The sequence below is a fragment of the Dasypus novemcinctus genome, chromosome 16, assembly GCF_030445035.2.
Source record: "Dasypus novemcinctus isolate mDasNov1 chromosome 16, mDasNov1.1.hap2, whole genome shotgun sequence".
Lineage (NCBI taxonomy): Eukaryota > Metazoa > Chordata > Mammalia > Cingulata > Dasypodidae > Dasypus > Dasypus novemcinctus.
In genome coordinates, this window is record NC_080688.1 from 74,684,889 (window position 1) to 74,698,270 (window position 13,382).

The 13,382-nt window shown below is 43.4% G+C and overlaps 1 protein-coding gene across 5 annotated transcripts in view; it reads left to right on the forward strand.

Annotated features, from left to right (window-relative positions):
* The window catches only part of NEDD4L (NEDD4 like E3 ubiquitin protein ligase), a 334,138-nt gene that overhangs the window by 111,307 nt on the left and 209,449 nt on the right, over positions 1-13,382 (forward strand). The window lies entirely within an intron of this gene.

Consider the following 13,382-nt stretch of genomic DNA (forward strand, 5'->3'; position numbering starts at 1 on the left):
GATTCAATGATCTGGGTGGATTTAGTGATCTCTGTGGCTTTTTACAGAAGCACTAACAGGCAAGCATCCCGATTTTTCTGTGTTGCATTAACAGCTTTATTTTGAGTATTTTACCTGATATGTTTAAATCAGCCCTTTTGGTGCTCTGTGTTGTGTTACATTAAGTTTTTGGACTAATAGTAGGGTGAGTTTAGAGCCACTTGGAATTGGGATTTGAACCAAAGTTTGGAGAACAAGACCTTTTGAACTTTAGATATGGAAAGGACATTGAAGATTTTCTAGCCCAACTTTACTAGTCTTTGGCTGACAAAGTTTAAGTCATGAAAGGTTCAATTACCTGACCAAGTCATATGTGCCAGTAGTATGACAACTGGCCTAGAAAAGGCTCTGTCCCTTGCCCAGTACCCTTTCTTTCAACTCTGCGGCAAGGTGTCTGGTCGTACTGTGGGGTTTAAAAGTGCGGGCGGTGGTAGGTGCCGAGGAAGAGTCACTTGCTGTGGGATTCATCTCATCAGAACGCTGCTTGTGTCATGTCATTGCCCCGCACTGTTGCTCTGAATGACCTCTGGCTTGTGTGCCACAGCCTGACACTGGAGACCCTCTGGAAGGCAGCTCATTCTGTCTGGCCTTGGTGTCCTCGTGCCCTAGTGGAAAACCCTCTGTGGCTGTTGGGCACGCAGACCTCTTTATTTTCTGTCCTATTACCCATCATGAACATTTTTTGTCTATTGAAGAAATTGGTAAATGAATCACATGTTACCTAGAAAAGTTAAAAAATAAAAATCAATTAAAATATCAGTGAAATCTTAATTTAAAAATTCCTATACTTCTGTGTGCCTTCAATTTGCTAATTGAGGATTAGATATCTGGTGCTCATGGGTCCTGACATGGGGACCCTCCTGCCCAGTGGCACTGATAGTAGCTGGTGCCACTGGTGGTGTGGAAGCTGGAAGCAAATCCCACAGGCAGGTTTATTTCCCCATTTGGCTATGAAGCTGTACTGAGTGGTTTACCATGCGCTGGCGCCATGACGAATGCTAGGCTGGCTGGAGACACAGGACGACCCATAGGTCCACCCTGTATAGTGTCAGGGCAATGCTTTCACCGACTCCTGAGCTGCTTCCATGACTCTTGGTCCCCCTCACCCTCCTGAAGTACCATTTCCTGAAATCTACCCTCCACACCTGTCAAAGCCTACCTTATCATGCCTTTCCCATGAAGCTTTTCAAGAAAATTTCAGCCCACATGTCTTTTTTTTCCCCCTTAATCTTTAGCCTGCACAGGGAGCACAGTAGTACTTTAGCACCCACATATGCATTGCCTGGTAGCTTTCTAATATTTCACGTGTCCCTATTCCTAGATGAGAGACTCACTGGAGACAGAGGCATTTCACTTTTTAATATCTTTTCTTCGACTGCTTTAGAATAAGGATCACCAAGAACAAGCCTGGGCAAATTTTTTTTTTCCTTTTTGATTTAAACATTTGCTTGCTGACTAGTAAATTGTGCTTAAATGTCAAAAATGCCAATTTCTTTCACCTTTTTCAATGAATTTTTTAGGTTTGAAGTAAAAAGTTAGATTTGGAACATTTCAGTGATTTTTTTTTTTAAAGCTTGATTGGGGTGTTTTATCTGTGACCCTTCATTAAAAAAAAAAAGATTCAGATAGTATTTTTCAACCCTCTAAGCAGATCTAACATTAAAATTGCTAGTGGAGTTAGACTGTAAATCTTAGAGGAGCCAAGCAAATCTGATTTTTGGATTGCCTTTTCTGTTTATATGAAAACAAGTAGGGTCATTTCTTAGAGGCAGGGCAAAAAGGAATTATAGGTAATACTTGAAGCTGAGCCCATGTTAATTAGAAAGATAAATTTGGCCTAATGGAGAAGTGCCAGAAAATGAGTCAGAAACTGAATCCTTGCTCTGTCCCTCATTTTCGTAGTGTAACGAGTATCTCACACAGTCTCCCTCTCTGCCTGCCGTCCTCCTTCCTCTCCTCCATTATCAGATTCCGTCTCTCTGAAATGCAGTAGCTCTCCAACAAGCCTTTGATGTTCACTCCCTGTTTGCCAGTAAGTGAGTTAAAATGGAAGGATGTGGCGTTGACATCTCTCTGTCTCTGGGCACCATTTATGACCTATTACCTTGGCTGAGGACCCGCACTGTCTTGGGTGGCAAATCCTTTGAACCCACCTGTTAGTAGAAAACAGGAACACCTGGCAGGCTGGGCTCAGAGAGGAACCCCATAGGTGGTTCTGGTCCATTGGGTTCTTGCGTGTCTGAAAGGTAGCTGCTCTTCCCCTGCAAGCAGTGGGCCCTTGTTTCCCCTGCGCCTTTGCTCTGGGGTCCTCTTTCCTGAGAAGGCACCTGCCCCCACCTCACCAAAGTCTGGGCAGCTCCTGCTCATCCTTTCCTTAGTCCCCAGCTCAGGCACCATCTTCTCTCGGGCCTCCAGCACATTGGGCCTCCTTTCTGTCAGGCCATGCCACCGTCCTTTCTTTGAAAGGTACTGGGAAGGACTGTGCATGTCTTGATCGTTGTGCTTGACTTGTTTTACAAGTATAATTCTTTCTTTCTCCCACACTAGGTTTGTAGCTTTTGGTGGTAATATATGTTTTATTTTCTGTTCTCTGGGGCCTAGCATAGGACCTGGAGCATGGTAGGTACTCAAGAAATATTTTCCTGGAAGAGTGAATGAATTGGACCTCATCTGCCTCCTCTCTCCCTCTTTCCCTCCTTCTACTCTTCCTTCCCTGAAAAAGCAACATTTTCTGAACCTGCCAGGCTCATCTCTGCCTCCTCCAACACCCGCAGCCCGACAGGACAAAACAGCCCCTGCTTCATAGAGTTGGTGGGCATAGCGGCTAGAACCCTGTCTTATGTATATTTGTAGGCCCAGAGCCTGGGCCCATGGTGGTTGCTTGGTGAATTTAATTATGGATGCTGTGGTGCATGGCTGCCTGCCTGGAGGAAGGGACACTCTTTTCTAATTCACATAGGGATGCTGTTAGCTCCCCCCACCCCTGGTATGCCCTGGCCCCCAGAGGAGGTGCTCTTCTGATTCTCACAATGGTGCTGTCTAGACCAGCTGAGGCAGCCCGCCTAGGACTTGGGTGAAAGGGCACTGTGGAGAGAGGTCAAGGGAAGCAGGTTTCAAGGCTTGGTGCCAGAGAAGATGTCTCCAGGGATTCAGTGGAGGGACAGGCTGGGAAGGGTCTGTGTGATAACAATGCTTGTGCCAGATCCGTTCTTCATACCCATGGAAGGAACACCCTCTTTTGTAGTAGTTCCCAGAAACTTCTGTTGGGGGGTACACGAGGCTGAGCAGTTGAGAACAGACAGAGAGCACTGCACCAAACCTCTCAGTGTTGTGGGCCCAGAGAGTGGGAGGGAGCACACAGGTGCTGCAGGCTAGCATGGCTTTCTGCACAGGACAGGTGGAAGCCTTGGCATGGGGCAGGGCATCAGACCTCTGCAGGCTGGGACCTGGACCAAAACAGAGCAGAGGAGGCGGAGGGGGGCAGGGGCAGGAACCTTGCCAGTGGTCACACCAGGGATCAGCAGGACCACTGTGGACTTTTCCTAGAATGCTTTTTAGAAAGCCTTGTCTGTGGGTCAGGGCCAAATCAGCTTAGCTATGGTGAAGTATGCAGTTAGCTGTAGGTGAGTCCAGCTTGCATAAGGTGGGGTGTAAGGAAGGAGGGGCCAGCTAACAATAGTTCATGTTTATTGAGCAGTTACTCTGTGGCAGGCCTGGTTTAAGCTGTTGATGTGACTTCAGTTGATCCCTGATGGCCTAGGCAGTAAGTACTCTTGTTCTTTTCATTTTACAGGTAAGGAAACCAAGGCAAGAAAGATGAAACAAGTTGTACATTTATATCACGAGTAAGGTGTGGAGCTGGGAACTGAGCCAGGGCCTGTGCTTTTAAAAATAAACTATTTATATACTGTTCTTTGAATGCTTCCAGGATGCCTGGCACTGTGCATGGAAGCTGACAGAAAATCATCAGATTCTGCCTAAACGTTATGAAGAGGGACTAATTATCTCTACTTTATAAGCGAGGAAATTAAATTTCAGGGAGATTGTCATCAGCCAAGATCACACAGCTCTATAATAATGAGTGGTGGGATCAACTGAGTCCAGAGTTATCTGACTTCCATTGCCATTCTCTTTGCGATGTATGCTTCTTGGATGACAGAAGTTCAGGTATAGATGGAAAGTTGGAGCGTAGATGACTGTTAGGGTCCTTCCAAAACCTGAATTTTGGTAATTAGTTCCATGGTAGATTTAAAGAACTATATAGTGTACCTAATGTGAATGAATATCAAGTATTTAGTTTAGAATAGATGCACTTTGCCAAGTAAGGTCTTAAAGTTTTTTTCCTTTAAGCTTAGAATATTTTTTCAAACTTGACTCATTTTGAGTTAAGCTTATATCTCAAGACATTTAATATTTTGTCATAAGCAGAAGCAGTAACTAAATAGTGTCATTTGAATGCAAGTTTTATATCTAATCCTCCTCCCTTTTCCTCTTTAATTATGGTCATTTTCTTTATGTGAAGTTACTTAGGAGGCATTTGAGACCATAAAGCAGCTCTTTAAAATTTGGCAAACCAACTGTAGAATTTCATGCTTTCATACTGTAGGTTACAGGATACTTAGTTCACAGTTGCTTCTTTATTTTGCTCGTTGAGCCATTAGCATCGAGTTCTACCTGTTTGGGTTGCTATCATTTTCTCTTGGCAGCTGGTAATTTGAAATCTAAAACACACTTGGGCTTGAGGGCATTGGAGGGACAAGGTTAAAAATCTTTCTGCCTCCTAGCAGTTGTGACTCCTGAAAACTTAATGCCCTGTAATAATAGTTCCATGGCACCAGCTCACCTCTGTCCCTGTTATCTAGATTTAAGTTAACATTTTACTGTATTTGCTTGTGTGTCTTTTTTAAAAGTATTTAAAAGTGAGTTATAGATATTTTGGATTTAACCCCTACATACTTCACCTTGCATATCTAAAGAACAAAAACATACTCCTATATAAACATAAAATCTTCCTATATTTTCACAAAATTAACAGTAATTATGTTAATGGATTCGATTACCTAGTCCATTATCTGAGTTCCCATACTGTCTCTAAAATGCCTTTTACACCTGGGCTGTTTAAACCAAGCTTCAACTGCAAATCATACTGCGTTGAGTTGTTAGGTAACTTAAGACTTTCTTAATCTAAAACAGTCACTTTCCTCCCTCTTTTTAAATGATGTTTCACTTTCCATATCTGATTGTTTGCCAATGGTAGCATTTAATTTGTTCTTCTTTCCCCTGTATTTCCCATATATTAGAAGCTGGATCCAGAGGCTTGGTCAAATTCAGTTTCGCCGTTGGGGGCAGGAATGGTCGTGATGCTGTGTGCACCAGGAGGTGTGGTGTCTAGTCCTATTGTTAGTGATGCTAAAATTAATCCCCGGGGTTGATGTGGGCACAGCCTGATCTCTTTTCCTAGGTGACCAGCAATTGCCAAGGTGATATTTTGGCACGTATATAAGAGTAAATTTTAGATATCAATGTTTTCTCCCAAAGAGTTAGGAATTCTATATTTTCATTTCCCCTTTTGTAGAAACATTGAACAAAATAAATCTCCTCCTTTTGCTGATGGAGAAACCTGGAGGCTGGATGAACCCTGAGAACCTGTTGCCTAAACTTTAAGCCCTTCTAGGACAGCCAGGGGGCTGGAGTTTGCCGCCTCTAATAGGAAATATCTGAGATTTCCTATTGAAAATCCACATTTTCAGGTTTCTGGAAAATCTTGGCCATCTAGCCGCACCGGGCCTGGAGCTGTGTGGGGCCTCCCTGCCGGAGGTGCGAGGCAGATGCGCCTTGTGGGGGGGGCCACCCCGCTGGCCCCCAACACCCCACACCGCCTCACAGAGCTCTGGCCTACAGTTGGCGCACCCCCCACACACACACTAGGTGCTCTTCAGCCTTTGAGCTGAATTCTCCCCGCTTCCCCATAGCATGCTCTCCTGCTCAGGCAAGCACAGAACACCTTCCATTGTGCCAGCGACAGTGTGAACTGTAAGTGCTTTGCAAAGGCAACTGTCTCCCTGGAGGCCTGTTTGAGCAGCCGCAGCTCTCTCTAGAGCTTTGCTGAGCATCACAACATCAACACAAGTGGCCTCCGGGCCAAAAAGTACCTGTCTTAAAATCCCTGTACCAAAGAGCTCCTGACAGTTTCTCAAGAGAGTGTCAGAGAACCTTAATGCTCAGGCCGTTTGTTCTCATTTTAAAATTCTGAAATGATATTAGAGGATATTTATCCTTTCCCCTTAAATTTAAAAAACCCTTTCTAATTCCATAACCACTGCCCAACTGTGTGTATTTTGTGTTTACCTCCTGGTTTTTGAATATATGAATGAATATACGCAACATCTTGAAATGTGCCAGCCAGAGCTTGCACAGCACGTAGCCCCAGGGTTCCAAGACCCTGAGCGCGTTAGGAGTGGCAGATGGGTCCAATCACAGGGCAAGCACGTCTGCAGTCAGTGCTGGACCCCCAGGGCTTGCTGTACTGCAGCCAGTGCCATAATAACGGATATTTGCAATAATCTTGATTCATTGGAAAAGGCCGTGCTGTGTTCCGTACGCGCTAATTGAGAATGCAGGGAATATCGAATTAATTTTTGAGGGTTTCTGTCTAAACTGGTCTTTTTGTCTTTCAAGTTCTGGTAAAGGGGTAAACTAGACAGGTGGCACTTAGATTGCGCTCCTGGCTGTTGGCGGATATATGAACCGCTGCCTGCCTGGCGGGTTGTGTTGGTGCTAGCAAGGAGCCTCCGCCCTAGCCAACGCTTTGACCGAGGATGGGGGGAGAACTGTAGGGCTTCTTGCCTTCTTGCTCTTCAGAGTCCCGACTGATGCTGCGGTCACCGAGTCTGTGGGAGGGAAGGCACCATCTGTTAGGAGGACGAGGGTTTCCTCGTACACACGGGAGAAGCTCAGTTAATTTTGTGAATCTGGGCAGAATGATGCCTGAGCAGACTGAAGCATTACAAAGCAGCTAAAGAGCCTGGCCCCGTTTTAACCAACTAACCTAGTGACAAAGGGTGGCAGTCAGGGACAGGCACATGACCCGCCTTGGGGCTGGTGAACAGCCACCGTCTGCCCCTGGCTCTGCCTCTCCTTGCCCCCCCCCTCCTGATTCACTGCTTTCCTTACTCCTCAGCTGCAGGTCTTCTTTACATGCACCCCCTTTTCCTGCCTTGCCTTTACTCCTGCTTTATGCCAGCACCTTCATTTGTCTCCCTGTCGTCTTTTGTTTTCCTCCTTTTTGGGGGTAGGAAAGAGTATAAGAAGCTCAAGTGTAAGAAAGGGAATGTGGCTAATCCGAGATGAGTCAGAAATGAAAGCATTCCTACCCGTGGAAGACCATGATGACAACGTTTATTGTACAAAAATGCAGTTAGCATCCAAGCCCTCAGGAACCCAGCCAGTAGGTACTGTGTAGAGAGCGCGTCAGCATCGGGAGGGCAGAGGGTGGCTGCGAGGGTCACGGCCAGGTGCGGGCTGCCACGCTTTCTGTGCAGGACATGGATTCGCCTGCTCTTGTGCAGCGCCCCCGTGTTCATCCATCCTCAGTGCCCTGCCTTGGGAAGTCCTTGTCAATCTTGTTCTCTCGACCCATTATGCATCTGAATTGACAAAGGTGCCCTTACCACTAGGGTGAAAATGGTCTGTCAAACCTAAAAGCCCTGTGTTTAAAAACTCACAATCCAGAATCCATTTTGGAAACACATCTTTGGAACCCCCAAGGTTTTACAGTTCTTGTATACACACCTCATATACTGCATTGTCTAATCTTCTAAGAAATGTTGTCATAGATTTCATGAGGTTATTTATATTTAGTGCTTGTATTTGGGAGAGGGACTTAGAAGATGAGATTTTTAAGAATGGTTCTAAGTTTAAGTGAACTGCCAGGTTTTTAAGTTGTAAATAAAATGTTTCCTAAGTGGTAATGGTAGTTTTCTAGATCAGGGTTAAGAAAACTTTTTCTATAAAGGGACAGATAGAAAATGGTTTCAGCTTTGCAGGCCTTACAGTTTTGGACATAGCACAAAAGCAGCCACTGACAATGCAGAAGCAAATGGATGTGGCTGTGTTCCAGTGGCCAGTGGTCATAGTTTGCCAAACCCCCAGTGCATAAGCCACTGATTCTCTAAAACATATATTTAGTACTAGGATTGCCACTACCATTTGGTCATGATTTCCAGCTAAACATAGAACTGCTGGTTGGTCTGTGACAGCCAATAAATCTGCTATCTGTTTTGGATATGAGGGAGAGAGGCTCCTTGATGTTGCAACAGCTTTTTTATTTTTTACCTTTTCTGTTCAAGGGCAGCATGCTTAAAATATAACTTATGAGACTTTTGGACATGCACTCTGAATTTTAAAGTCTATAAAGGGAATGCAACTGTAAAATGATTTGTCTCAGAGAAAATATTATTCCCACTGCTTTGTGAATAATATATAAAGCTGAATTTATATGTATACAAACAGATGCAGCCATGTAACTTAGTGTATTGCAATTAAAATATTGTATATGCTTTCTCTACTGAATGTTTTTTACTTATGACCTTAGTACAAATAATGTTTAATAAGGAATCTACAATGTGTAACTCCAAAGTAAATTATTAAAAGAACTGGCATTCCTACTGTATAATGTCAACACAAGTGATACAAAATATGCCTTGCCTCTTAATGTGTGTACTAACATTCCTTCTGGCATACAGAGTGGAATTGGTAATATATGCACCTGAAAGGTTATCTGCATTTCTCGCCTTTATTGTTAGAAGCATATTACTTTGCTTCCCCCATTGAAGAATTGATGATTGGTTCAAGTCACTGTTATTTTTAGATACTAAAACCAGGTATTCATAGTTCAAAAGTCCAAACACATTTTAAAAGAAAGGCTACTTTTCAAGTTGGGGCAACTGGTAGAGAAATCAGAATGGGTGAATCTTAAAATTTACCATAATTTATTTTCCCCCCACTGATCAGAAATGGATAGTTATCTCAGAGCTCTTGCTTGTGCTTGTGTGAGTTTATTGAGGACAGTGGCTTTAACTTTGAAGTGGTAACTATAATATTAAATGTTATCTTGAGAGTTCAGACTTTTGCTCTAGAGGGTAAAAGAGAAATTTGTAAATGTCTTTCTCCCAGAATGATTTACAGGCTCCCTGTAATGTTATTTCATTTTCCCTTGTTCTTTGACATATAATCAAACCATGTTCTACAAATGAGATTTGAAAGACTAGTGGGACCATGTAATTCAGGGACGTTTGTGTGTCCCTGCACGGTATCCTTGGCCTGGAATGTCTAAATACTTGAAACTTTTTTTCCTGCTTCTCTACGCCCTCTGCCAGCAGCCTCCTCTTGCTCTGGGATGCTTTGTCTCAGCTGATGTCTCCACCATCTATCTCAGCATCCAAGCTACAGGGCTGCGAGTTGCTGTTGGGTCTCGCATCCCTCTGGTGCCCACGTCTAGTTTGGAGGTCTTCTCAAGCAGGGCCCACATCTGTCCTCTCCTTTCTTTCTTCTAAAATACATACACAGTTCTCTCTCTCAAACACAAATTTGACCACAGATTTGACAAATTGCCCTTGGCAAACCCTTCAGCGGTTACCCAGTGCCATGGACTAAAGTCCAGTCTCCCTCACGTTGGTGTAAAGGCCCTCTGTGAACCCTCTGATGCAGCTCTTGCCCTGCCCATCCTCGTGGTTGCCCTCAGGCCCCACGTGCCCTGCTCTGCCTTGGCCGGAGCCCAGAACCACCACCTTCTTTCTGTACCACAAGGCTAGTTCTCCTCCATCCCCACGTTCTCAGGTCAGTGTGGCCCCAGGAAGCTTTCCCCAATCTCTCTCAACACCTGCCTAGGTTCAGGGGCCCTTGGTCTGGTCTCCCCACTGTTCTGCAGGTCTCCATGATCACACTTGGCACATTGTCCTGTGGTTTCCTCAACCTTTGGCTCTACCGGGCAGGCGCTTGGTCCTTGGCATCAGACCACAGTCCCTGCCGTGGTCAGGGCTCACCCGGGTTCTTGGTAGATGTGTGATGTTTGGTTTAATAAATGAGTGAAAAGAGACCAAATTGAAGACCGCCACTACCCCCACCACACCTGCTTTTGCACGCTGGCTTCCCTGGTTCTGGTCCCCCTCCCCACACCCCCCCACCAGAGTGGATTTGTTTTTCTCCTTTTGTGCTCTTCAAGTAATTTATACATGTCCATATTTTCCATACCCTCTCCTTGTACAATTTTTTATTTGATCATTTTGCTTGTATCTTTAAGACCCTCAAATTCTTTAAAATGTGCAGATTATAAATATTAATAATTAAAGCATTCGCAATTAGAGCGCATCACATTATTTTTAGTTTTTCCGTACTTTGAAGCTAGCACAGATGCCTTTATTTCTGCAAAATGCCTCACTCTAAACACTTCCACCCCTGTAAAGTTCGTTAGAGGAAAGGAATTGTGAAGTCTCTTTAACAGTGACGGCTGCGTGAATGGCTCCGGCTACCTGGTGTCTATTGGAGTGAGTTGGGGCTTGTTATACCCCCCTCTGGTGGCCAGATCAGCAGGTGCATTTTTGTTCTGGGCTTGTTAAAGAAGACCTACAAATCTAATAATTCCTTGGAATTCTTTCCTAAAGGAAATTGTTGATTCAAATCTTGTTTGTTTTGGCAAATATTTAAATCTGTCTCAAATTGCGGCAGTCATGCTGCAGAGAGAATGGTTTTCCTTTAGTTTATCCTACATTTTACATAGTTGGTTTTTAGACATTGGTGAAATGTAGACAAAACATAATGTTAAACTGTTTCCCTCTTTTCTCCTTTCCTTTCTCTGTGAAATAACTTCTAAACTTGTAGTAGCATAAAAAATAAAATGCTACTAACTACAGAGAGAAATAGTTGTTAATTGGGAAGAAATGAGATTCTACAAATGAAGGGTATTATATTCCAATATGGTACCATGGACAAAGTGAATTGTAAAATACATTTTTTAGTTTCAAAATTTATGCGTCAATACTTCTTTTTTTTTTTTTAGTTTACTTTAAAAAATGAATTTCCATGCTGACATACTTCATAGAAAAATAAATATAAACAATTGCCTATATCCATGCTGATTGTGGGAAACAGGTATGGATCAGGTCTCAAGAGTAGTTGTATTTAGCTTTGGAATTAAAAAAAAAATCCGTTTGCATGTGATTCCATCTGAAATTGTAGATTTTAGTGCTGCAGAAAAGTTAATGAAGCAATCCATGACGTGGACTCAGAGCAGAGAGATTTTTAAATTTTTTCTCTTGCCGTCTCGTCCCTGTGGCTACCTTTGTGATGATGCATGTCAACAGCTCATTTTCACATGGTGATAGCAACTATCAAAGAACAATAGCAGCGGCAATTTTTAATTTTAATTTTTAGAAAGTGTACAAGACTGGCTAATTTTTTTTTTTTTTTTGATAATTTATTGGAGGCAGGGGAAGGAATCATATCAATCAATCAATATAATGTTTATTTCCTTTTCATTTGAAGACATTAAAATTTATCCTCAGGCTTTTAGGGCGATTCTTGGAGCTTTCTCTACTGCCCTATGCACTGATGCATTTTTAGTGCCTTTTTTTAAATTGTACAATAGTTTCATTATTTAATGTTTTAAGGTGGCACCCCCACCACAGTGCTAAGCACTACACAAATATAAGGTCTTATTTTTATTGCTTATTGTCTTTAACCTTTCTTCTCCCTTCTCCTCCAAAAAGCAAATCTCCAAAGCAAACAGATAAATAAACAAACAAAAATTACAAAACCATGTACACTGAGAAGAAAAGTGCTATTTAAGTGGAACTGCACTTCTGGGCCACAATATGGGAAGAGAGCTTGAGAACGTGATGTTGGTCACACAGGCTGCGGGGAGAAGTGCAGCCTGGAAGAGGTGCACGTGGGAATTGCAGGAGGCATTTTTATCAGCGGGCTTCACAGCTCTCCCACAAACCTTCCTTTCCCTACCCTTGGCCTTCCTCTTACTTGATTTTATTCTCCTGGATGTTTGTGGTGAATATGAGGCTAGTTTTGCAGATTATACTAAATAGAGTGTGTTCCTAATAATAGTGACCAATGACTAAATAATGCTGCACAACTTGATGCTGTTAAACTTTTTAAGCAAGACCTAAAATTAGGTTGAAATAAGAACACATTAAACAGTTTGAAGAGAGATCACTTCTGTTCTTTCTTTCCTTCACACCACCATCTACCCCAAACAAGAAACAAAGCAGTTTTAAAAAATGAATAAATTGAGTAGAATTTGAAGGGAAAAAAAAAAACAACAAATCAGTGCTACTGGACTTTACGTCATAAATGGTTTTCCAATTTGATGATGAAAAGAGCAGACATGAGGGAGTGTTCTTGTTTGCTTTTAAATGTATACATTTAAAAAAATATAGAAAATAATATGTGTGTTTTGTGGAACTCTCAGTACACATGTATGAGGCAGGAAATTAAAGCCCTTCCTTTGCCCTCCACCCCAAGTCTACCGAGAGACTCCTTTGGGCATAGTCCCACGTGCGTGTGTGTATGTGTGTGTGTGTCTGTGTGTTGGGTTGGAGAATCACACAGAACAGTCTTCTTAACTTTCTGTTTTAAACTCCACACTACATTGTGGAAATGTTTCCAGGTTATGTCATGTGTATTCTTATCTTACCCTTTCCTGTGGATGTGTGTAGCATTTGAGACTTCTGGCAAGCCGCTGTGTTGACAGGGGAGAGCACCATCCCTCCATGGTAGGGCTTGACTTGAGCATGACCGACCATATGGTTCATTTGGGAGGAAGCAGTGCAACAGCTGGACACTTGCGGTTCAGGTCCTGAGTTTTCAGGTATGGTTGGAGCCCCTACAACATCCCTTACACTGGGCATGGAAGCTCCTGCCTCCTCAGAGCTGATAAGCTCCCTACCTGCTTGGAACTTCAGTTCTGAACAGCCTTCATCTTCTGAGTCTTTGACCAACTGCATAGGAAGCCATCTGGAAAGATAGGCCCTGTCTTCTCCTATGGCTCCACTGCTGGGGAGACCTGACTGGAGGAAGCTTATTTGTGGTATCCTGGGCTACTCCTGGGAATACATTTTCCCATAGAAAAATGCTCCAGATGGAGGTTGCCTGGATGGTCTGCTGTCCTTGATGCAAACGTTTGCCCAGAGCCTTGGTCTTACATTGGTCCTTAGAGCATCTTTTGCTGGGAGCCCACAGGCTGCATTCTGTTTTAGCGCGTTCTCTAGGTAGGGTGAGCACTGTATCCCTGGGCTCTGGGCCACAGCCACCCACCCCAGAAGCCCCCTCCTCAG